Raw genomic sequence first — 23,373 nt, 5'->3', positions numbered from 1 at the left:
TTTGGCCCATGATTTCAATTTGTCCTTGATGATGTTAACTTTGGACATTTGACTAACATGGTATCTATCTGACTTATGCACTCTAAAGTTACTATTTTCCTTTTTATAATTTATAAGTCTTTTGTGAAGTGATACTTTGAGTCTATGAAATATCCCATTCCTCATCATTCAGTTTAACAATTTATATCAATATATTCTATTCAGTAGATTATAATTCATTACTATCATTTTTGATCTTCCAGCTACCCTGTATTTGGCCAGTAGGAACCCCTTCAAGCTGGTGTCTCTGTCTTTTTGACGTGTCTTCATTACTCTTTGAATAATTCCTGGCTTGAATACTCCACAAGATGTTCCAGACTCATCTTGCACTTTTCCTGCCCTAGCCTTAGAATCAGCCATTTATACAAGAAACTCTGTTGTTTTTTTTTTTCAGTGTAGAATGGTATTTAGAAACCAAGATCTGGGCGTTAGGTGTGCTCATAACTATTAGGATGTTGCCCTAAGAGTGGACAGAGCTAGTAAATAAATAAATATATGTATTTATATATAAAAGCTATATTATTTATAGTTCTGTGTGTTCTATGTATTATAAAGATTCATTACAATTTATTCAATACTAAGCTAATACCACAGGGCATGTTCTAGTTTTCTCACTTTCTGTATTTCTAACTCCATTCTCTGATGGAGAAATTCCTAGCTTCTATTATTTTTAATATATTTATTTATTTTTCACCACTGCTCCTGTCTGTCACCAAAATCTCATCACCACTACTGCCCACATATTCCTATACAGATGCCCTCCTTGCACCAACTTGGGCACTGACACCCTGAGACACAATCCCTTCCCCTTACCATGTGGAAGCCTGTCTCAACCGAGTTCTTTTTTTTGTTTTTGTTTTTTTTTTTGAGACAGAGTCTCCCTCTGTTGCCTAGGCTGGAGTGCAGTGGCGCGATCTCGGCTCACTGCAACCTCTGCCTCCTGGGTTCAAGCAACTTTCCTGCCTCATCCTCCCTAGTAGCTGGGATTACAGGCATGCACTACCATGCCCGGCTAATTTTTGTATTTTTAGTAGAGACGGCATTTTGCCATGTTGGCCAGGCTGGTCTCAAACTCCTGACCTCAAGTGATCTGCCCGCCTTGGCCTCTTAAAATGCTGGGATTACAGGTGTGAGCCACTGCACCCGGCCCAACTGGGTTCTGACACCTTATACCAGACTGACCTCCCTGTGTGGATACACCTCACACTGCTTGAGCTCTAAAACCCTGTTCTAGGCTACTGTGGCTTCCCCTGCCTCCTACACAGATGCCTGCCTCACTCATTTCTTCCTCATGGCTTTTGGACAGAACTTTATGGGAAAGGGAAGAGAAATCCCACCTTCCCTCACTTACTGAAATCTTGCAATACTTAAAGGCTAAATTCCACCCCTTCTTGGAGTCTGTCTCCCACTTCTTAGGGAAATAATTTCTCCTTTCTGGAAACTTACACTGTATTTTTATTTTATTTTATTTTATTTTTTAATTTTTTTTTTTTTTGAGATTAAGTCTTGCTCTTGTTGCCCCAGCTGGAGGGCAGTGGTGTGGTCTCAGCTGACGGCAACCTCTGCCTCCCAGGTTCAAGCAATTCTCTTGCCTCAGCCTCTTGAGTAGCTGGGACTGCAGGCACCTGCCACTGTGCCTGGCTAAGTTTTGTATTTTTTTAGTAAAGGCTGGATTTCACCATGTTGGCCAGGCTGGTGTCAAACTCCTGACCTCAGGCCATCTGCCCACCTCGGCCTCCCAAAGTGCTGGGATTACAGGTGTGAGCCACCGTGCCCAGCTGACTTACGCTGTATTTTTTTGTTCTCTAATCATGTCACGTCTGTTTGTACATCCTATTGACTCCATGTCATACTTTGCGATCAGGGGCTATTTTCTGTAATTTTTTTCCCTTTAATAACTTTTAAGGATTTTTTTTTTAAGTGATAAATGCAAAGGAAGATACAAAAAAAAAACCCTACTAGTTGAAATATGATGAAGGTTTTTTTGTTTTTAAATACAAAATTTAATCATTGAACTCTGCTTTATTATAGATTAGCTACTCTTTGACTGATAGTTAAATGATAGTAAATTCAAGGAATTTAAGTGGAAAACATTTGACTTCTAAGAAAGAGAATCTTGTTCCTTTGATTTTACACTAATTTGTATAGGCAGAAAAAAATAAATGTATATTAAATTTTAATGCCCTATTATGTCTCTGGATTTATGCTAATTTCATTAATAATTCATTTTTCATTATTATAGGCAATCCCTGCTTTATATAATTTCTATATGCATGAATCTCAGTAACCATGTTTTAGTTAAATAACACCAGTTCCCAACAACTCAGTTCAAATTTCATTTAGTGCCGTATAATAACTTTCAGTAATTGTATAAAGTACAAATTTTGCTGCTAGCTCCTCAGTCCATAAATCACTCTGTAAAAACATATGTACATCATGATCATGACCAATCACATTGCTTTTTTTAATAGTCTGTTGGTGATTGGTTGCTATATATCTGTCATTCAGTTCACACACAGACAGCAAAGCATGTAGGTGTGTTTCCTCCTTGTCTCCCAGTGATAACATGATGTTTTACAAAAATGGATAATCAAAAGGAAATGGACCAAAAAAGATAACAGTGCAGCCAAGAAACAAAAAGTGAAAATGCTGAAGCGAAATTCCAGTGAAGTGTAAATGGAGTATAGAAGAAATAGCTGAGTGTGGGAATATTGATACTGCTATTGAACTGCTGCCATTTAAGAGACTCCAGATATACATCCAGAGGAGGTTAGGGAGGGTGAACTTATGGATATAAATGAAGAAAGTGAGGAGGTTGTGGTGAAAAGATGAAGCCGTTTCAGGGGAAGTGATCCTGACAAAAAGTTCACATTAAAGGAACCCTTGGAGATATTTCATGACGTTGAAAATGTAAAGGATAAAATGTTATAAACTAATCCAGATTTAGAAAAGTGTGTGACAATTTATCAAGGTATGGAAAGATGCTCGCTGCATATTGTAAGTTATATGATAAGTTATATGAGAAGACTAGCACTGTTAAACCTACTTCTGATAAGTTTTTTCCAAAGAAACAACACTATCAGTGTTTCTATTGTTTTAAAGTATACTAAATAAACATTAGTTTTACTATTTTCGAAATTGTCCTTTACATTTATACCTGTCAATAAGAGAGTTTTTCATGTTTTGACAAAAACATTTGAAAGGTCACAGAATGATTACAACTTTTCCCATTGGTTACTAAGACTGTTTTGCACAGTTTAAGCTTGCATTATCAGTTATATGACCCCACATTACTGTGCAAAGCAAAGACTGCCTGTATACTAGCATGTGGCCCTTTTAAGTTTTATATATATTTTAAAGTTTATATATATATTAGTTATTTTGTTGCGTGAATATATTTTGATTTTAAAATATTTTTAGCATGCAGATATCCCAAACCTGAGATTGCCATTGTGAAGCGTGCGAAGGAAGTATCCTCAGCAGAGACCCCTGATAGTTTTGGTATAGTACAGTCTTAACAGTGTTGATTGCAAGTAGTGAAGCATCTATTTGATGGAACTTCTTACTTTTTTGAAACAGAATGCCTAATTTTTCTGTTTTTGCATTAGTGTTTTTGGCTGTATGATGGAACAATAACTGCATGCTCAACTAACTGAAGGATTAAATTTTATAACTTTAAGAAAAGGCAAAATATTTATATTTAATTATATTTAAATAGAATATTTAAAAATTGTTGAAATAACCATAGCAAGTGAAACATAAGAAGCAGCAAAGTCTATGAATTTCTTCAGGACAAATGAGTAGGTAAAAAGGGCCACACACAGTGAAACTTCAGAATATTTCAAAGAGAGACTGTATTTAAGTACAGTAACTAAACTTCAGGAAATGTTCAGTATTTTAAAAATACGTTTTTGAATAGTTTGACAGCCTTAAATAAGTTCATACTAAGGTCATTCATGAATTTTTTTTAGATTCAGCCACCATTCAGCTTGATATCTAACTCAGGTTACATGCTATGGTGATGGTAGAAGTTGTGTGTGTGTGCGTGTGTGTGTGTGTGAGAGAGAGAGAGACAGAGAAAAAGAGAGAGAGACAGAGTGTAGGGGTATGTTATGAAAGAGGGAGTGGTGAGAGAGAGAAAGATTAAAACAAGTATCTCTCTGTCCCTGTTTTATTTATTTCTGATTACTATTTGATTTAGATACTTTGCCTAAGAAGTATAACACAGCGTATGAAAGGGAGTCTGAAATATTTTGTGGACCAATTGAAATTTTGTAGGGATAAGAGTTAAATAAAACTCAGACTGTATATATGATGTCAGGCAGAAACAGCAAAAACTAAGCTGTAAGAACTTTAGAGAAATATAGGGGCTTAATGTGTTTACACACACACAGACACACACACACACACAGACATTAACGTATTAGTACATTGTCTGCAAAAATACCCCAGTATACTCTTACTTTGCCAGCTCCAATATTAAAAATTTTAAATCTCAGTTTGCATGTAGAAGTTAAACATTTAATGCAAATGTATTTTGAAGAATAAAATGTTAATTTTGAAATATTCTGAAGATATTTTAATTAGCCCTCAAATACTTGAGACTTATTCAAATTTATTCAAATAAAATTCAAATTTTATTCTATTAATAAGATACTTATTCTTATAGATTATGGCACACAGTATCACTAGGAGATCAGGTGCTGCTGAACGATAATGGATAGTAGGACTTGCCTGTCAGTGCTCTTGCCTTTTGAAACTCAGTGTTTGGTTATATCCCTACTTAGAGTAGTATGCTTCTTTATGAATGTTTAGGTGGTGCATCTCTTGAAAGTATCATGAGGACCTGAACTCATTTTTTGTAACATGAAACTAAGACCCAGAGGGCTTGTAACCTGCTGAAGATTTAGTGACTAATTATATATCAGAGTAGATATTTGTGTTAGGTCTTTTGGTTTTTTAGTTCAGTGCTGTTTTTCACTCTAATACATTTCTTCAGTGTTAGCAGTGGATTCGCCCTAGGCTATAGGGTATCCAGTTGTTTTGGAACCATGTAATAGTTTCCAGTTGTTCTGAAACCATCCAGCAGAAACCACCTAATATCTCCTTCAAAAAACATTTTATTTGGTAACTATGATGTATCATTTGATTTTCTCCTCTTTATTTTAACTTCAGTGTTTTTTTAAAAAAGTGTATCTGAAGGAGAATTACATTTTATGAGAGGAAAAAAAGCAATTTGAAGAGGATATTAGTATTTTAGCTAATTGCAGTTTTATTTCAATTTCAGATACTAATGAATAACCAGTGTTTTGACAATGTTTTATATATTTACATACAATTGATTCTTGGTTCTGCCATGTTTTTCTACTGAGAATTTATTAACTGAATGAGAAGTAGAATGGGAAAATGAGAATCTGAGTTCTGGACCTAGCTGTGTGTCTTTGAGTAAGTCACTTAACATCTCTGGGCCTAAGTGGCTACATCTTCAAAGTGGAGAATAAAGTCAGTATTTCACAGTGAGTGTGCTTCTGGTATTTGGGCTGGATAATTCTTTGTTATGAAGTACTCTGTTGTGCATTGTAGGAAGTTTAGAATCCTTAATGCTGGTGGTAGCATTTTCCAGTCATTATCATATCCCAAACAACCCTGCATATCTAAACCTCTTCTAGCAGGGAGGGACCACTTCATATTGAGAACTACTGGCACATGGTCTCTAAGAATTCTTTCAGCTTAAACGTTCTGTGAAAGAATTCTTATTTGGGGCATGATTGAAAGGGAAGAAGATAATATATCATACACCGAAAAACCTCTGCTGCTTCCTAGATACGGAACAATTTTATTTTAAAATGTTTGCGAATCTGCGTAGCCCTACTCACAGAGCTACCATTTACGATGTTCCAAGATAAATTATTTTATTCTAGCTTGCCTTAGGCTTTTTCTCTACAGTATTATCCATAGCTATATGATTTTTTAAACTAAAAATTATATAGTACCATCTCTATATCTAATAAGTAAAAGCAACAAGATTATTTTTTTAAGTTGTACTATTGTTTTAATATCTTAGCCTTTAAAAAAGGAATATCATTGTATATGGTAATTATTTTCTTTATCTTCCATAGGCATAAAAGAAGGGAAGGAATATAATTTCTGTGTTTAGAAGTATATATAGTTGTTGAAGTACACAAGTTATATGTGTAAAACTACAGATCAGTAGTATATCTGATTATCCTTAAAAAAAAAAAACTACCATGAAATGCAATAACAAAAACAAATTATTGGCCCGGCACGGTGACTTGCACCTGTAATCCCAGCACTTTGGGAGGCTGAGATGGGTGGATCACCTAAGGTCAGGAGTTTGAGACCAGCCTGACCAACATGGATAAACCCCGTCTCTACTAAAAATACAAAATTAGCCGGGTATGGTGGCGCATGCCTGTAATCCCAGCTACTCGGGAGGCTGAGGCAGGAGAATCACTTGATCCCGTGAGGCGGAGGTTGCAGTGAGCCAAGATCACAGCATTGCACTCCAGCCTGGGCAACAAGAGCGAAACTCTGCCTCAAAAAAAAAAAAAAAAAAGAAAAATTATTGTACCTGTATTATTTACTATTACTTAAGTCAGAGTTAAATAGTTAATAGGGATAGTACATTAATAAGGTGATTGATTAATTGAATACTATAGTTTTCTTCGTGATTGCTTCTGGCTAACTCCTGTCCTCAGCTGTTATACCACTGGCCTCCACCAGTCTGGAATTCATTAGTTGCTTCTAGGTAACAGGTTGCAGTGAACTCCTAGGTCGCATGGTAAGTTCCCTGGAAGGTTAACAACGTGACGGTTTTAGTTCTTTTATTTGCTTATTTATTTAATTAAAAAATCAATAGTTTTAGGGGTACAAGTAGTTTGTAGTTACCTGGATGAATTGTGTAGTGATGAGGTCTGGGCTTTTGGTGTACCCATCACCTGAATAGTGTATGTTGTACCCAATAGGTAATTTTTTGTCCCTCGCCTTTCTCTCGCCTCTTCCATTCTAAGTCTCCAATTTCTATTACAATGTTAGTTTTTATAAGCTATAAGTAGAAATTTCTTTTCTACATAACATATATGTTGCAGTAATTACTTTTAAATGCTATATAAAATTACAAGATTACACTCAAATACCTTTATGGGTTTTACATAAGACATTTATTTAGAAATAATTAAAAAGTCCTTTTACAATTAAAATTTCTATTTAAAAAGACAGGTTAATTAAAATCTACTAAATTAAAAGTTAAGCTCTGCTATTTCTAAAGAGCTTAACTTTAGAAAGCTTAACGTTCATTTTTCAATTTTGAATGTCAGGTTTTGTAAGTATATAACTTGGCCATATTAATTTGTTTCTTTTTTAAAAAAAAACACTGCTGTGTTGCTTTGTAAACCACTTTTGGTGCATGTTAGACTTTTTGGCATTTGATTTGCTTAAATTATTTTGCTTACAGCATGGTTTGCATTTTAAGTTTGTATTCTTTAATATGTTGTATATTTATTGTAAATTTTACCTTACCCATTTGAACTTTCGGTTCTATTAAAGGACTAAGCAGTTATTCATGATGTTCAGAATTATGGGTAACTGAGACCCTTGGTCCCCAAATAGTTGCTGAAACTCACTAGTTTAATATCTATTATTTTCATAAATCTTCTAATTAGGCCAGACTGTGATTTGTGTTGCCATGTCCACTTCCTGCACTTTTGTGGGAAAGATATTGGGGTGAGTTTGGAATAAATATTAGGTGGTCAAAGGTCAGAAACTGCATAATTAGACACTTAAAGAATACTGAGTTATTTGTAATAAAGGAGTAGTATATGCATTAAGCTGTTCCTTTTCTGTCATCTCAGGGTGAAGCTGCTTTGGTACTTTTCTTATTAAGTTTATTATAAATAATTTGGATTTTTATCTTCATTTGTGATTTTTATATTGCTTTTTACATCCATGATAATAGGCTGAAATATCACATTGAGAGTCATTATTTCCATGAAAACATAATAAAAAAAATAGACTAGGAAATAAGACTCTTTGTTTTTCAGATTTTCTTTTAAGTATGGATTTACACACCTTGTAAAGTGTGTGCTATAGTTTTGCTCTGTGTCCCCACCCAAATCTCATCTCAAGCTGTAATCCCCACGTGTCCAGGGAGGGACCTGGTAGGAGGTGATTGGATCATGGGGGTAGTTTCCCCCATGGTGATCTCATTATAGTGAGGAAGTTCTCACGAGATCTGATGGTTTTAAAAGTGGCAGTTTTCCCTGCACACTCTGTCTCTCTCGCTGCCGGGTAAGATATGCATTGCTTTCCCTTCACCCTCTGCCATGATTGTAAGTTTCCTGAAGTCTTCCCGGCCATGCGGAACTGCGAGTCAATTAAACCTTCTTTCTTGGCAGGGCACGGTGGCTCAGGCCTGTAATCCCAGCACTATGGGAGGCCGAGGCAGGCAGATCATGAGGTCAGGAGTTCCAGACCAGCCTGACCAACATGGTGAAACCCTGTCTCTGCTAAAAAATATACAAAAATTAGCTAGGCGTGGTGGCATGCATCTGTAATCCCAGCTACTCAGGAGGCTGAGGCAGAAGAATCACTTAAACCTGGGAGGTAGAGGTTGCAGTGAGCCGAGATTGCACCATTGCAATCCAGCCCAGGTGACAGAACGAGACTCCATCTCTAAATAAGTAAATAAATAAATAACCTCCTTTCTTTATAAATTACCCAGTCTCAGGTAGTATCTTTATAGCAGTGTAAGAATGCATTAATAATGTTAAATTTAATGGACCATTCAACATGAAAATGACAAATTATAGTTTCTATTAAATAATAGAGCTCACTGTATATTGCCATTAGCCCTGTTTCTGTGTTCCAGCATCACCATTGTTGTTAACATGTTTTGTAATTTTATGATGGAGGCTAAAATGTAGAAACTATAGGTGTTGCACATTTCTTTTACTAAAGTCTATTGATTTTCAATTTAGGATGTATCTCTTAGTAGTGTTAAAAGATAATCTTTAGAAAAATTAAAGTTAGCAGAATTCATTTGAACAAAGAGACAACTCGTGTTGGGCAGCTCTCTGAACTGTTACTGGTGACAAACCAGCACAGGTTTAGAGAGTTCCTCCCAGCAACACATGGACAGGCAGTATTTATAGACAGATGGAAGTGCTATACAGAAACAGCCTTTTGTTTACAAGTTGGTGTTTTCCTTATTTGGACATGCCTGAGCAGTTTGCAGCCTGTCATTGGCTGAAAGGTCAGCTCCTATGATTGGCCAAAGCTCAGCTACTTGTTACAAGAATATACTTTGAGGTAGGTTGCAGTTTGTTTACATACGAAATTAGATTGCAGTTTGCTACATATGGAGGCAGCTCTAGGCCAAATTTAATTTAACAATTTCCCCCTTTTGATCAGTCTCGCAATTTTGAGAGACTGACCAAAATTTTGGGCGTTGACACCATTCTTTGTCACTCACCATCATAACAGACTTGTTTGGTCTCTATGGAATTCACAATTGTTAATGTCAGGTAAGCTGAACGTTTATGTTCTCTTGATGTTATTATTGTTCTAACCATAGCGAGGCCATTTGATATATATTGGATGGCTATACATGAACATTTAATACTCTAGAGAGGATATGGTGCACCAGGGAGACTATTATGGCTATCAGGAGGATAATACTAAGAGACTGAAGTATACTTCTTAACAGGAGCTCCTGTCAATTGAACCAATCAAAATCAAACATATCAAAAATGAGCCAAAGAAGAATCTACTTGTTTTAACAAAGTAGCTTACTTACTGATTTCTGGCAACTGAGTTTCTATCATACCAGATATATTTATGCAAGTGCAGCAGGAGGTGTTAGCTATTGCATGCAGTCTTCTTTGTTCAGACAGCAGAGTCCAAAGGAATGATGCTGTCTGAAACAATTTTAGCAAGAGAATTTGAAGAAGTTTGCTGGGGGCAGCTGTAGCCTTTGCAGTAGAGTCAGCTGTAGTAGCTAATGTTTGAGACAAATTTCTAATCATAACCTCATTTACATTTATGCCAAGCCAGGGAAGGAGTATTTTACCAAAAAAAAATAAAAATAAAAATAAAAATGCCTGTTTAGAGGGATTTGTACCTGCTGGCAAATTCCCCTTTATTTTATATTGCAAATTAAGAGGTATAGACCAATGTTCATTTTCCAGTTGGTTATGGAGTGACAGTGATACCATTAGAATCCCTAAACCACATTGGTTCCTTATTTTCCACTTATTGATACATGGAGTTACCCACATATATGGTTGATCATAAAATCCTCCACAGATAAAAATGTATATTGGAGGTGCACAACAGGCAGTTCCTTATGAAATGCTTTATACGTTAGAGGCTACTATTAGAGAAGCACTAGCAATATTTGTCTAAGGCTCCATTAGTGGAATCATTGCAAGGTTGGAGGCTACTGACAAGGAATTAGGGTTACACGTTTGCCTATAAACTGTCAAATCGTCGTCCTTTGGTTTTCTTATGCAATTTCTGGCGTAATTTAACTGCAAAACCCTCACTATAGGTTTTGCCTACTGTTAGTAACATGACATATCTAACATTCAATTGCAGAAGCTGTTGGTTATGAAATCTTAATTATCACATTATCTTGCCATATATAAACAGAAAAGGGAACACAGGCCAAAGAGGAAAAGAGGCACAGGTTTCATAGTGACACAGAAGTCTTGATCTGTAATCTTGGGAAAGCTGTTCACAGGTTTACCCAGGATGCCATCTGCTTCTGGGTAAAATAAAAAGCTTTCCTAGTCAGCCTTACCTTGAGGTCTCTGATTGGTATACAGTCTCAAGAGTCTAGAGAGGCCCTCTTGAGTTAAGAGATGTGGATCAAAGACTCGAGGTCCTGAAATTTTACTGCAGAGAACCTGTTGGTATTGTTTCTTCCAACAGAAGTCAAGGGCAGTCTTTCTATGGTGTCTTTTTCAAAAGACCTAAACTCCTGGTTCTAGATAGTGAAAGGTCTGATTGTCATCAGTTGGTGGGTCATGAAGGGCTTCTTTTACCTGATGATAATATACTTTGGCATCTTGCATTTAAACCTCTCAATACTGAATAATGTCAGAGTTTATAAGAGTGGTGGATATATGAGGTTCTATTATCAGGGACATAGGCCTTCCAGTAACTGTTATATAAGGGATCAATCTATGTTTTCTAGTGGAGTGGATCTGATTGCCATCAATTGGTAATACCTTTTACCAAGGCCATCAAGTCAATTCAGTTAGCTTTGTTTAATGCCATTGTGTTTGTAATACCTTATTTAATTGTTTTACAACTTGTCCATTGAAATGAGCTTTGTTTAATGCCATTGTGTTTGTAATACCTTATTTAATTGTTTTACAGTTTTTCCATTGAAATGAGTACCTTTATCACTGGAGATTTCTCTAGAAATACCCTATAAAGGAAACATATTTTCGAATAACCTTTTAGTTGCTCTTATAGCATCGGCCTTATGTACAATCAGAAAGCTTCTATATAATCATAAAACCTATGTTAAATGTGGTAATTGAATGAAATTCATCTGTAAGTGGTCAAATGATTCATTAGGTGCTAGAAATGTATTACCTGAGGTTTTTCATTATCTTACCAGAATTATGGGTTTGCCAAACCAAACATTAGTTATAAACCACTTTAGCAATCTTAGAACAGTCACTCAAACAATTTTTCCCCGTAATTTGGATCGTTTTATCTCTTCTATGATGAGTCATGGAGTACAGAGCTTTTAATAAGGGAAGCTTTCAGGAGTCAGGAATGACCAGGCAGCTGTCCAGGCTTTCCATGAGCCCATGCTTAACATTAGATTTACATCCTTTTAAATAACAATTTTATTTCTCTAATTCAGGTGCATAACACTTGTTTATTATATAGGTTATCATAGGTAATTTGACTTGGATTAATCTCATAGAGTTCGTTCAAATTACGTGTCTTAACAGTTTCAGTACTGGCTGACCTACTGTGAAAATCTGCCAAGGCATTTCCTTAGTATTTAATTAATTCTTGTTCTGCTTTATGTTGGGTTAGCAGTTTTATGAACCAATGAGTTTCTTCCTTAGAGTTCTTGTACTCAGTCCAATGGTATGATCTTAAAGTTATCAGAAACTTGTACTTCTCAGAGTTCTTTACATGAATCTCCTTGAAGACGTAACCCTTTAGGCTTATAGTTGCTCAGGAAAGTACAAGAGTAAATAATTAACCAAATATGAATGATAAAGCTTAAAATGGCTATGATTAAATATTTGATGAGAGTTCATTACAGTGATGATACAGTTGACAGGGAAATTTGATTATTTGTGTTGCATACAACATTTGAATATAATAACCAGAATGATGACTGATTGTATTATACCAGAACTATCAGATTGCTATGAATTTCATACAGTTTCTGAAACACATCCATACAAATGAAACTCAAAGTTTAGCATTACTTATTTGGCAATACTTCTCATATAATTTAATATGTCATATAAGCCCAGTTAGTTTAATATCTGTCTTTTTATATAAGGAGAAGCATTCCTTTGAATGCTTATATAGGAGATGTTTCAAGGGCTTGACCGGAAAATCAAAGTTGAGGTCAAGAAAAACACTTTATTAAGAACCTAATTTTGGGAAATGTGTCAAAAATATCAAATGTTTAAAATACGTGACTAAAATAGGGTGACAGGTCTCTGTGAACAGTAGTCATTCATTTAACAAAAGTGAAAATTACAAGACTTCAAAGGTAAATACAGAAAGCTACATAGTTGTAGAGAAACCTTAGCTCTAAATTTTAATAGAGAAGATTTTGTTTTCTTAAGGGATCAAACACCCAATAAAAGCAACATGGACCACAAGAAATTACTTTGGTAAAACACAGAATCTGTTTCCTAGATCAATTACCTAACAGGTAAAGAAAAACTTTTCACAATTTCCTATTGAAAGTAGACCAGTAGTCCAAGAAATTCTTACTGTTTTAATACAGGGGACCAAATTCTAATTTTGTATTAGTATACTTTTGATATTAATGCTCAGTTTTTAGAAAAACTTATAAATAATTCCCTTCTAATCTTAGCTGGCTTTGTCACACATAAAATTCTTTTTACAAGATTTGTCCTTTGCAAACCTACAACTTTCTTCTGCATTTAGATTTTGTTTTATACTTTTCCTGTTCTCATCTTGGGATGACCAGTCATTCTACTTTCAAACAAAAATTACATTTTCCCTTAATGAAACAAAACAGCCTCATACTTTATAGCTTTTGCTTACCAAAATCGTGTATTACTTTTCTTTTATACTTTATATAAAATTATTTCTCTTATTTCTAGTAATTTTAGTATATATATTAATTAGAATTCTGAAATCTTAATGACCTTAATTTCCAAAGGACACTAGGAAGCAAGTAACTGTGAACTATTTGTCACACCAGCCATGTGAAGATTTGCAAATCTATGAATCATAATATCTGGAAGCATGTACTTTCTCATAGCACAGTTTGTCAGTGTGGCACAGAACGTGTTTACTAATGGCCCCAAGTATCTTTAGTCTCTGTAATAAGAAACTGTAGAAGAAGCAAAATGTTATCTATCTTCTTTGGATTTTTGGCTAGGCCTATTGTTTGTGCACATTCTTCTCAGCCTCAAATTTCCATTCTTGATGATAAGAATGTTAAAACCTTCTGGTATAGGGAAGACATCATTCACATGGGACTTTTACCTCTATTTAACTCACTCGTTTTTAATAATTATGCTTGGATTGCTTAGCAAGATGGGACATCAAACAGCTAGTCATCATCTTAAATTACTTTTCTTGCTGATGAATTTTGTAATGTAGAGATAACATAAGTTTATTTCACCAGTAAACCTAGGTAGGAAAAGTCATGTATCTGTGTTAATTTTAATGTTAACAACTGTGAAGATATGTCTGTTTTAATCAAACCAATAATATTCTTATTTGCCAAAGATTACCCAAGTCATGTGAGCTTCAAAAATCATTTGGGTCATTTCCTATTTTTCTGAGCAAATACTTCATTTATCTAAGTGCTTATTTTTCTTTAAGTCAATTAGGTAGCATTCTTATACACTTTAATTTGGCAATATCATAAGGAAATAGAAAATATCACACACATAGATAGACATCATAGATGCAGACGTACATAAACATATAAACAGAAACAGATCTTACACCTTTCATTTAAAACTTTTAGCCATGTTCCACGTACAATAATACAACACTCATGAATTTATTAAAGAATACCTGGATCCAAATTGTTTTTCTGGCCAGTAGAATAATATTTCCTGCCCAGATAGCTACAACTTTTGAATGATATTTGTGAAAAAGACTTTAAGATGTTTTTACTTGCCTTCTGTAAAGAAGCTTTTAAAGAGGCCGTCTTTGATTTATCTTTTAAATGCCTCTGCTTGCCAGTTAAAGAATGCATCCCATTGCTTTTGTGACATTGGGATCCTTTTTTTTCTGATACACCTCACAAGTGAGCAATTTAATCTAGGTTAAAACTTCCCTATTGTGGCCACTGTAATTCTAAGTTGTCCTTAGTAAGATTAAGGACATTTTTTTTTTCCAAAAATACACAGGTTCTGGGCCTGTAATTTTTCTCTATAAAGTTAGCCAGTGTCCCAGAAGGTGGAGTCCCAGACTCTTTAGATTTAGGGGAAACCACTTTGAAAAGGTACCTACCTGAGTCCTCCAACTGGATCCAATCCAATCTAATCCTGAACCCCATCTAGTAAAAAATGCTCAAATAAAGTCAGGGAGCTCAAAACTCAAATTCATGCTGCTCAAATCAGAGGGATCAATGTGCACAATGGGCTCTGGCCCTTTGCTTGGACACTTGGTGCTCCTGGAGGTATACTTCAGATTTCACTTTTGATGCCAAATTGCTAAAAGAAAAACATTAGACAGATTAAATATAACAAAGTTTATTTGGGCAAAGAAATAACTCATGAATTGGGCAGCACTTCCAGTGCTTGAGAAGCAATTGAGAAGCAATGAGAGCTTCTTCCAGCAATGTGGGCAGACAGTATTTATAGATAGAAAAAGGAAATTATATACAGAAATAGCTTTTTTGCTTATAGCTTGTGTCTGCCTTGTTTGGACATGTGTGAGCAGTTTGCAGCCTTAATTGGCTGAAAGCTCAACTGCTATGATTGGCCAAGATTCAGCTACTTGTTGCAAGAATATTTTATATATATATATATATATATTTTTTTTTTTTTTTTGAGACAGTCTTGCTCTGTCGCCCAGGCTGGAGTACAGTGGTGTGATCTCGGCTCACTGCTGCAAGCTCTGCCCCCGAGGTTCAAGTGATTCACCTGCGCAGCCTCCTGAGTAGCTGGGACTACAGGCGCCCGCCACTACACCCAGCTAGTTTTTGTATTTTTAGTAGAGACAGGGTTTCGCCATATTTGCCAGGCTGGTCTGGAACTCCTGACCTTGTGATCCACCCGCCTTGGCCTCCCAAAGTGCTGGGATTACAGGCGTGAGCCACCGGGCCTAGCTAAGAATATATTCCTAAGGTAGGTTGCAGTTGGTTTACATACTGTATCAGCTTACAGTTCACTATGTACTCAGGCAGCTTTAGGCCAAATTTAATTTAACAGTAGCATAACTTATTTAAAAAAGAAATATATCAGGCGTAGTTTATCCTAAAAAGTATTTTAGATGCTTTTGTTAATACTGGACTGAAGGTTTTTTATAAAGAAGTTATTTTTAAAGGGAAGTATAATAAAGAAGAGATATACAGGTTAAATCTTATCGTGAACATTCAGACTTGTTCTGTTTTATGTATTGGAATCTTGTTGTCAATTAAAATAAGTTTGAAATCGTTGCTTAGAACTTTCTTTTAAGGATTTTGTCTTAATGACATTTTGCCTGCATTCTGAAAACATGAAAATATGAGTGTAACATTAAAAAAAAAATGCCGTGAGATGGGGGTAACTTGACATACTTTTTCTGCAATGAATTTTGCAGAAATAAAAAAAAAATCACCCTTACATATATTCTCTCTTGCTGTTGCTCTTTCTCGCTCTCTTTGGTTCAGTAGTGCCACTTATAGGAATCTATTCTAAGGAATTTTCAGAGGAGTGCAAAATAATTTAGGTACAAGTTAATGTTATTTGAAAGTATGAAAAATAACAAATATCTAATAATAGGCTATTAATGAAATGACTATATCATGAAATAAATTTTCACAAATAAAATTATTTTCCTAAAAAATTTAAAGATGTGGGAAATATTCATTATTTAATTTTTTGTGGAAAAGGCAGAATACAGTTTTGTGTATATATCTTTATAGGAAAAACATCAAAGGACAATACGTTAAAACATTTATTTCTGATAAACTGTGGATGCTTTTAAGTTTCTTTTCGCTTTTCTGAATCTCATTAACTTTCTATAATTATATAAGCTTTATAATGAAAAATAAACCAAATAAATTTAGTATTTTAGATGTTATTTTCTAATTTTTACCTCAAAATTCCTTTTAATAAAAAACAAACTCAATATCCTCATCCTTTTAACATATGCAACTATAAGTATGTAATACTTTTATATAAAAATGGCTTGTTTAATGTAAAATATTTGCAGTCAAACTCCTATTATAACAATCAGTTTTGACTAAAAAGCAGAGTCAAAGGAAAAGGCTTTGTTGACTTCTTAAAACTCTACTTCCTCATGAACAGATTGGAGAGTCTCATTTCAAACAATTTTCATTTGACTTACTACAACATAAATCAGCGGTTTATAGTAACTGTCTTATCTTATTTACCCTTTAGCAAAGACTTTAAAATGTGAAATCTAAAGGAAAGAAATTTATATGTAAATATTATCTCATGGATTTTTGTAGATAATTTTTCTATCCTATGTATTTCTACACATAGAATCCTATTAAGAGCAACTTTTCCTTCACTGGAAAATGTCTAAGAAAGAGGACACGTAAGGAAGTTTGGATGGTGGTTATTTTTGCCACTATTATGAATAAACTCTTATACTTAGGAAAGCAGAATATTTATTATGCCATTAAGGCTTTTTGTTCTGTGTTCACGAGGAATAGTCATCTGGTTTTCTCTTCTTTGTAAATTTCTTGGTTAGGCTTTGTTTTTAATGTTATTCTGTCCTCATTAAATGAGTTGAAAAGTATTTCTTCATCTATTTTTTGGAAGAGCTTTTGAGTTTGTAGGATTGGTGTTTTTTCTTTAAATGTTTTAACAAAATTCATCAATGAAACTATCTAGATTTGGAAGGGGTGTGTGTGTGTGTGTGTGTGTGTGTGTGTGTGTTTACATATAAAGTTTTTTGGTAACTAATCAATTTTGTTAGAGCTAGTCAGATTTTTGTTTGCTTAATCTGCTAGTTTTGGTAGGTTATATTTTTCAAGGAATTTGTCCATTTCACCTATGTTGTTGAATTTTGGGTGTAACGTTTTTCATAATACTCTTATCTTTTTAATATCTGTGGGATCTGTAATGATGCCCCCTCTTTCATTCCTGATATGAGTAATTCTTATTCTCTTTTTGTCTATCAGTATAGCTAGAGTCTTATTAATTTTGTTGATCTTTTCAAAGAACCAATTTTGACTCTTTCCTTTATTATTTGCTTTCTGTTTCATTGCTTCTTTCTACTACTTAGTTTATGTTTACTTTGCTCTGTAGCTTAAGATAGAACTGTAGATTATTTATTTTAGACCTTTCTTCTTTTTAATGTAAGTATTTCAAACTGTAAATTTCCCCCCAAGCATTCACTTAGCTGCATTCTACAAATTTTGATATATTGCATTTTCATTGTTACTCAGTTTGAAATATTTTCTGATTTCCTTTTTGATTTCCTCTTTGGTCCATGTATTTAGAAGATGTTTAATTTCCAAATTTGTTTTTTCATATATCTTATTGTTACTGATTCCATTATAGTCGGAGAACATATTTATGATTTTAATCAAATTTATTAACATGTTTTGTGGATCAGCATATGTTCTATTTTGAGGAATGTGCCATCTGCACTTGAAAATAATATGTATTCTACAGTTGTTGGATGTCGTTTTATATAAATATCAATTAGATCAACATAGTTGGTAGTCAAGTTTATATCTTACTGATATTTTTGCCTAGTTTTCTGTCAATTACTAAGAAAAAGGCTTTTATATCTCCAAGTATGACTATGGAAGTGTTTGTTTTGCCCTTTAATTCTGTTAGATTCAGCATTGCGCATTATGAAATTCTGTTATTAGGCATAAACGTGCAGTTGTTATGCCTCCTGATGCATTGACCCTTTTGTCATTTTGAAATGTCCCTGGTTTATTTCTGGTAATACTCTTTGTCTTTAAGTCTACCTCATCTGATATTAATATAGCTGCTCCAGCCTTTATAAGCCTACTGTTTGTGTAGCATATTTTTTGCCATCCATTTACTTTCAACCTATTAAACTGTAATCCTTGGGATATCATATAGTTGGGTCTTACTTTTTTTGTTCGTTTTTATAGTCTCTGCATTTTAATTGGAGTGTTTAGTCCATTAAAATTGAATGTAATTATTGATATGGTTGGATATAAGTTTACTATTTTGCTATTTGTTTTCTGTTTGACCCTCTGTATTTTGTTTCTGTTTTCCTTTCCTGCATTCTTTTTGATTAATTGAACATTCCTTCAAATTCTCCTTCAAGTTATTTGTTAGGTTCTTAACTATGGGCTCTTTGTACTTCGTCTGTATGTGTAGTTACTCTAGGGATTACAGCATATATTCTTAACTTTTTTCAGACTCTTATAGCTAATATTGGACCATTTTATATTCATCATAGAAATGTTGCAACTAAATTACCAGATCAGTCCATTTACTGCCCCGTTCATCCTTAATGTTATGATGTCATATGTATTCATCTACATATTTTATAAACACTATAAGACAGTGTTACAATTTTTGCATTAGACAGTCATGTCTATTTAAATTAAATTACTAGGAAAAAGTAATCTTTTGTATTTACCCAGACGTTTACCATTTCTGATGCTCTTTATTCCTTCCTCAATAATTTACTTTTCAACTGCTATTTCCCTTCAGACTAAAGAATTTCTCTTGCACTTTCTGTATTGCAGGTTGACTGTTAACACATTCTTATAGCTTCAGTTATCTGAAATACATTTTGCCTTCATTCTTAAAGGATACATTTTTGCATGTAGAATACTGAACTGATACCCATTTTCTTTCTGCATACTTAAGTCATTTTTTCGTGTTTAATATGTATTTAGTTCTGACTGCTTTCAAGATTTTTTCCTTTTTGATTATTTTCCTTCATGTTGATTCCACTAGAAGTTCACTGAACTTCTTGAATCTTTTGAAATTTTTGTCTTGCACTAAATTTGGGAAATTTGTAGCCATTATTTATTCAAAGAGTTTTTGTTCCTAGTTTCTCTACTTGCCTTTTAATTACAATCATACATATATTAGCATATATTAGCCCTTTTAATATTTAGCCATCGGTCCCTGAGACTCAGGTTTATTATTTTTTCAATCCTTTTAGTTTCTGTTGTTCAGACTGAATAATTTTTATTGATCTGACATCATTTTCACTAACTCTTCTGTCACCTTCATTCTGCTTGTAAGCCTATCCAGTTAATTTTTTTTTTAATTTTTAATTTTCTTTTTTTTTTTTTTTTTTTGAGATGGAGTCTTGCTGTCTCGCCCAGGCTGGAGTGCAGTGGTGTGATCTTGACTCACTGCAACCTCCACCTCCTGGGTTCACACAATTCTCCTGCCTCAGCCTCCCGAGTAGCTGGGATTACAGGTACCCCCGACCATGCCTGGCTAATTTTTGTATTTTTAGTACAGACGGGGTTTCACCATGTTGGTCAGGCTGGTCTCAAACTCCTGACCTTGTGATCCACCCACCTTGGCCTCCCAAAATGCTGGGATTACAGGCGTGAGCCACCGTGCCCGGCCCCAGTTAATTTTATAATTTCAGATAATGTATCTTTCAGTTCTAGAACTTCTTATTGGTTCTTTTTTCGATATTTTCTTCTGTTTCTCTGATGAGATTTCCTGTCTTACTCATTTAAGAATATTTTTATTTACATCTTCGAATACAATTTTAATTGCTGCTTTAAAGTTTTTGTCTGCTAATTCTGACATTTGAGTGACTTTGGGATTGGTCTCTATTGTCTTCTGAAAATGGGTCACATTTTTCTTTTTCCTTGTTTGTGAAGTAATTTTGTATGTATCCTAGTTATTACTGTAATTACTACATTGTAGAGACACTGGATTCTGTCTTGTTCATCTGAAAAGCACTGATTTTTGTTTGTTTTAGCAGGCATTTAATGTTTAGGTTCAAACTGCAAACTCTCGTGGGCTGCCCTCAAATCTTTACTTATTTTGCCCTTAGTCAGTATTTTTGGAGTTTTCCCTGCACACGTGTGGTTCCACAAGTCAGCTGTAGACTTGAACTGAATGTATGCACAGAATTTAGGACTCTTCCTTTCTGACTCTATCCTTTCCAGGATTCCTCCCTCACTTTCTAGTTGTTTGGTTACCTGGCACCTCATCCTCTGGTTCTTCAGACAGATAGACTGAGGAATTTTCATCAGAGCTTTAGTTGCTCTGCATGTTGTGACTGGAGCCTGCCCACAGGCTGAAAGCTGCAACAAACAGGTAACTAACTCACTTAGTGTCATTTCTTTTTCTGTGTTGATTCCCCTCTAGATCAACCCGGTTTTGATAATTTTCCAGTGCTTTCAGAAAGTTAATTTGTTGTATTTTTGTTTGTGGTTTGTAGTTGTTCCATGTAGGAGAATTCCTCTGATAAGAGGTTACTCAGCCATTATGGAAAGTAATGTGGCAAATGTGGTATGGTGAAGTACAAGCTTAATAGTTATCTTATTGTTTTAAAATATCCAGAAAAGGAAAAGAGTATGATGTATATAACACACACAGACACACACACACATACACACACACACAGATGGAAAGAACTGTTTTAACTCCATAGTTCACTTAATAAAACATTGGAGCAGAACACATTTCCAGTGTAAGTGTAGATAGTTTATTATATGTCAAAAGAAAATCCTGAAATTAATTCATAAAATATATATATATGGAAATAAACCTTCTGGGATTTATTGTGACTATTTACAGGGATGTTATACTGGCAGTAATTACATTTTAAAACCTATACAGATGACTGAAACCTTGGGCTGATTTACAAGTTTCGTTGTATATTTTGTAGGTAATTTTTTTTTTTTTTACTTCTGATGTATGTTTTGTTTTGATTCAGTTAACATAAGAAAGAATAACTTCTGATTTTAAAAAAAATTGGTCTGGGCATGGTGGCTCCCACCTGTAATCCTAGCACTTTGGGAGGCCGAGGTGGGTGGATCACCTGAGGTCAGTTCGAGACCAGCCTGGCCAACATGGTGAAACCTCATCTCTACTAAAAATACAAAATTAGCCAGATGTGGTGGCACACACCTGTAGTCCCAGCTACTTGGGAGGCTGAAACAGGAGAATCGCTTAAATCCGGGAGGTGGAGGCTGCAGTGAGCCGAGATTGTGCCACTGCACTTCAGCCTGGGAGAGACAGCGAGACTCCATCTCAAAAAAATAATAATAAAATAATTTGATGGATACTTCCTAATAAGATTGTCATTTTCTAGGAAATGTTCTTTTCTTGATTCCTCTTGTACTCTGTAAGTTCTTTGTGAAGCAGGAGGCAGAATCTGTGTGTTGATTTTACTTTCACCTCTGTGCCAGTAGTTTTCCTCCCTGCCATATCTCCTTTATTTTATATTTCTTTCTCTTAACATTTTTTATTGCCTCTAGTTTTTAATTTTTTATGTGTAGTAGGAAAGAAAGATTAGGAATATTGATTACATTATTTGATTTTTTTCTTTATTACTACACGTTTTTTACTTGCCTAGCCCTTATCTTTTCTTCTTCACTGTTGTAGAATATTTTTAATGTTTTACTCAATGAGTTGGGAATTTGAAGAAGTAAAAGCAAGGACTCCATATACTCTCATTCTACTGGGGAGGTCCTGCTTGTTGAATTTTTAGGTATTTCAAGATGTTCCAGTCAACTGACAAGGACTTCTCACAGTGTCAGAACTGTAGTGATGATGAGAGTAATGCAACTAACAAATAGTTCTGGTATGTAAATAACCACTTTTGCATGTTTACTTCACCAGAAAATTCTCTGGAGTATAGCAGTATCCTGTATTCTTAGTTAGAAATTTGGCAAACCACTTGGATGCTTTCAAAGGAGATTTTGAGTTAATCATGCTAATCGAAAAAGAAGAATATATTTTAATCAGATGTGAAATTCTATAAGATTAGTATATATATCTTCATTTCTTAATTCTTCTAAAAAAGGAAAAATAAAGCTTAAGTTTGCTTTCTTAGAACTTTCTAAATAATATGAAAATTAATTAAACTCGAGGTTTTAGTGTATTTCTTACTGTAAAGCCATTATGGAACTTGGAAAATACCAGTCACTAATGTGGACCATATTTCCTTTTATGTAGGTTATCAATGGAGATTTATTTGAGTTTTACTTTTTTATACTAAATTCCTTAGTTCTTTTGTTGTCATAAAATATAAATAAATATTTTTGAAGATGTATATCTAGTTTGTAATGTGTTTCTTTGGATAATCTGGTTGTACTAAATCTTTAGAGTGATCCACTATATGGTTCTTCTCTATATGATAACAATTAATTCTGTCCAGTTGGTTGATCATAAAGAAGGTAGAATTTTCTACCTTTTTACCTTAGTTTACTCATAAACAAATGGTGAGATGGTTATTGTTATGAGACTAGGTAGGCTGCTGCCTGTAATAATTGTTAATTTTTAGATATAATGATGACACGTAAAGATTCTCTCTGGCTTATACTTGGGAAAACTTTGTTACTTGTGATTCTGAATAACACCCTACTTTTAAAAGTTGTTTTAATGTATAGAATACCCTATTATCCAGTGTATAGGTTCCAAAAGTTAAAATATTCAGTTATGTTATACTCAGTTATATTATATATTAATTCATATATATTATATATTAATATATATCAATATTATATAATACTATTAATATAAAAGTTAAAATATTCAGTTATCAACAGAGATTAAGGAACAAAATACAATTCAGTGAAGTCATTGTTTTCATACATTGCTTTAAAAATATTTTCTTCATTTTAAAGATATCTAGATCTATTTGAATATTCATGTTTTCCACTATCAATGATGCTTGTTTACGTATTTCTTAAGTCATCTAGGGTTGCCATCTTAAAGAAGAGTAGCTTTATTTCTAAAGTGTTTT

At 34.2% G+C, this 23,373-nt stretch overlaps 1 protein-coding gene across 1 annotated transcript in view; it reads left to right on the top strand.

Moving 5' to 3' along the window:
• Positions 1-23,373, top strand: part of TMEM65 (transmembrane protein 65) — a 66,697-nt gene that overhangs the window by 22,830 nt on the left and 20,494 nt on the right. The window lies entirely within an intron of this gene.

This window comes from Nomascus leucogenys, chromosome 16, assembly GCF_006542625.1.
Source record: "Nomascus leucogenys isolate Asia chromosome 16, Asia_NLE_v1, whole genome shotgun sequence".
Classification (NCBI taxonomy): Eukaryota; Metazoa; Chordata; class Mammalia; order Primates; family Hylobatidae; genus Nomascus; species Nomascus leucogenys.
Note: the sequence above shows the minus strand (reverse complement) of the source record. Positions and strands in the feature narration are given on the sequence as shown.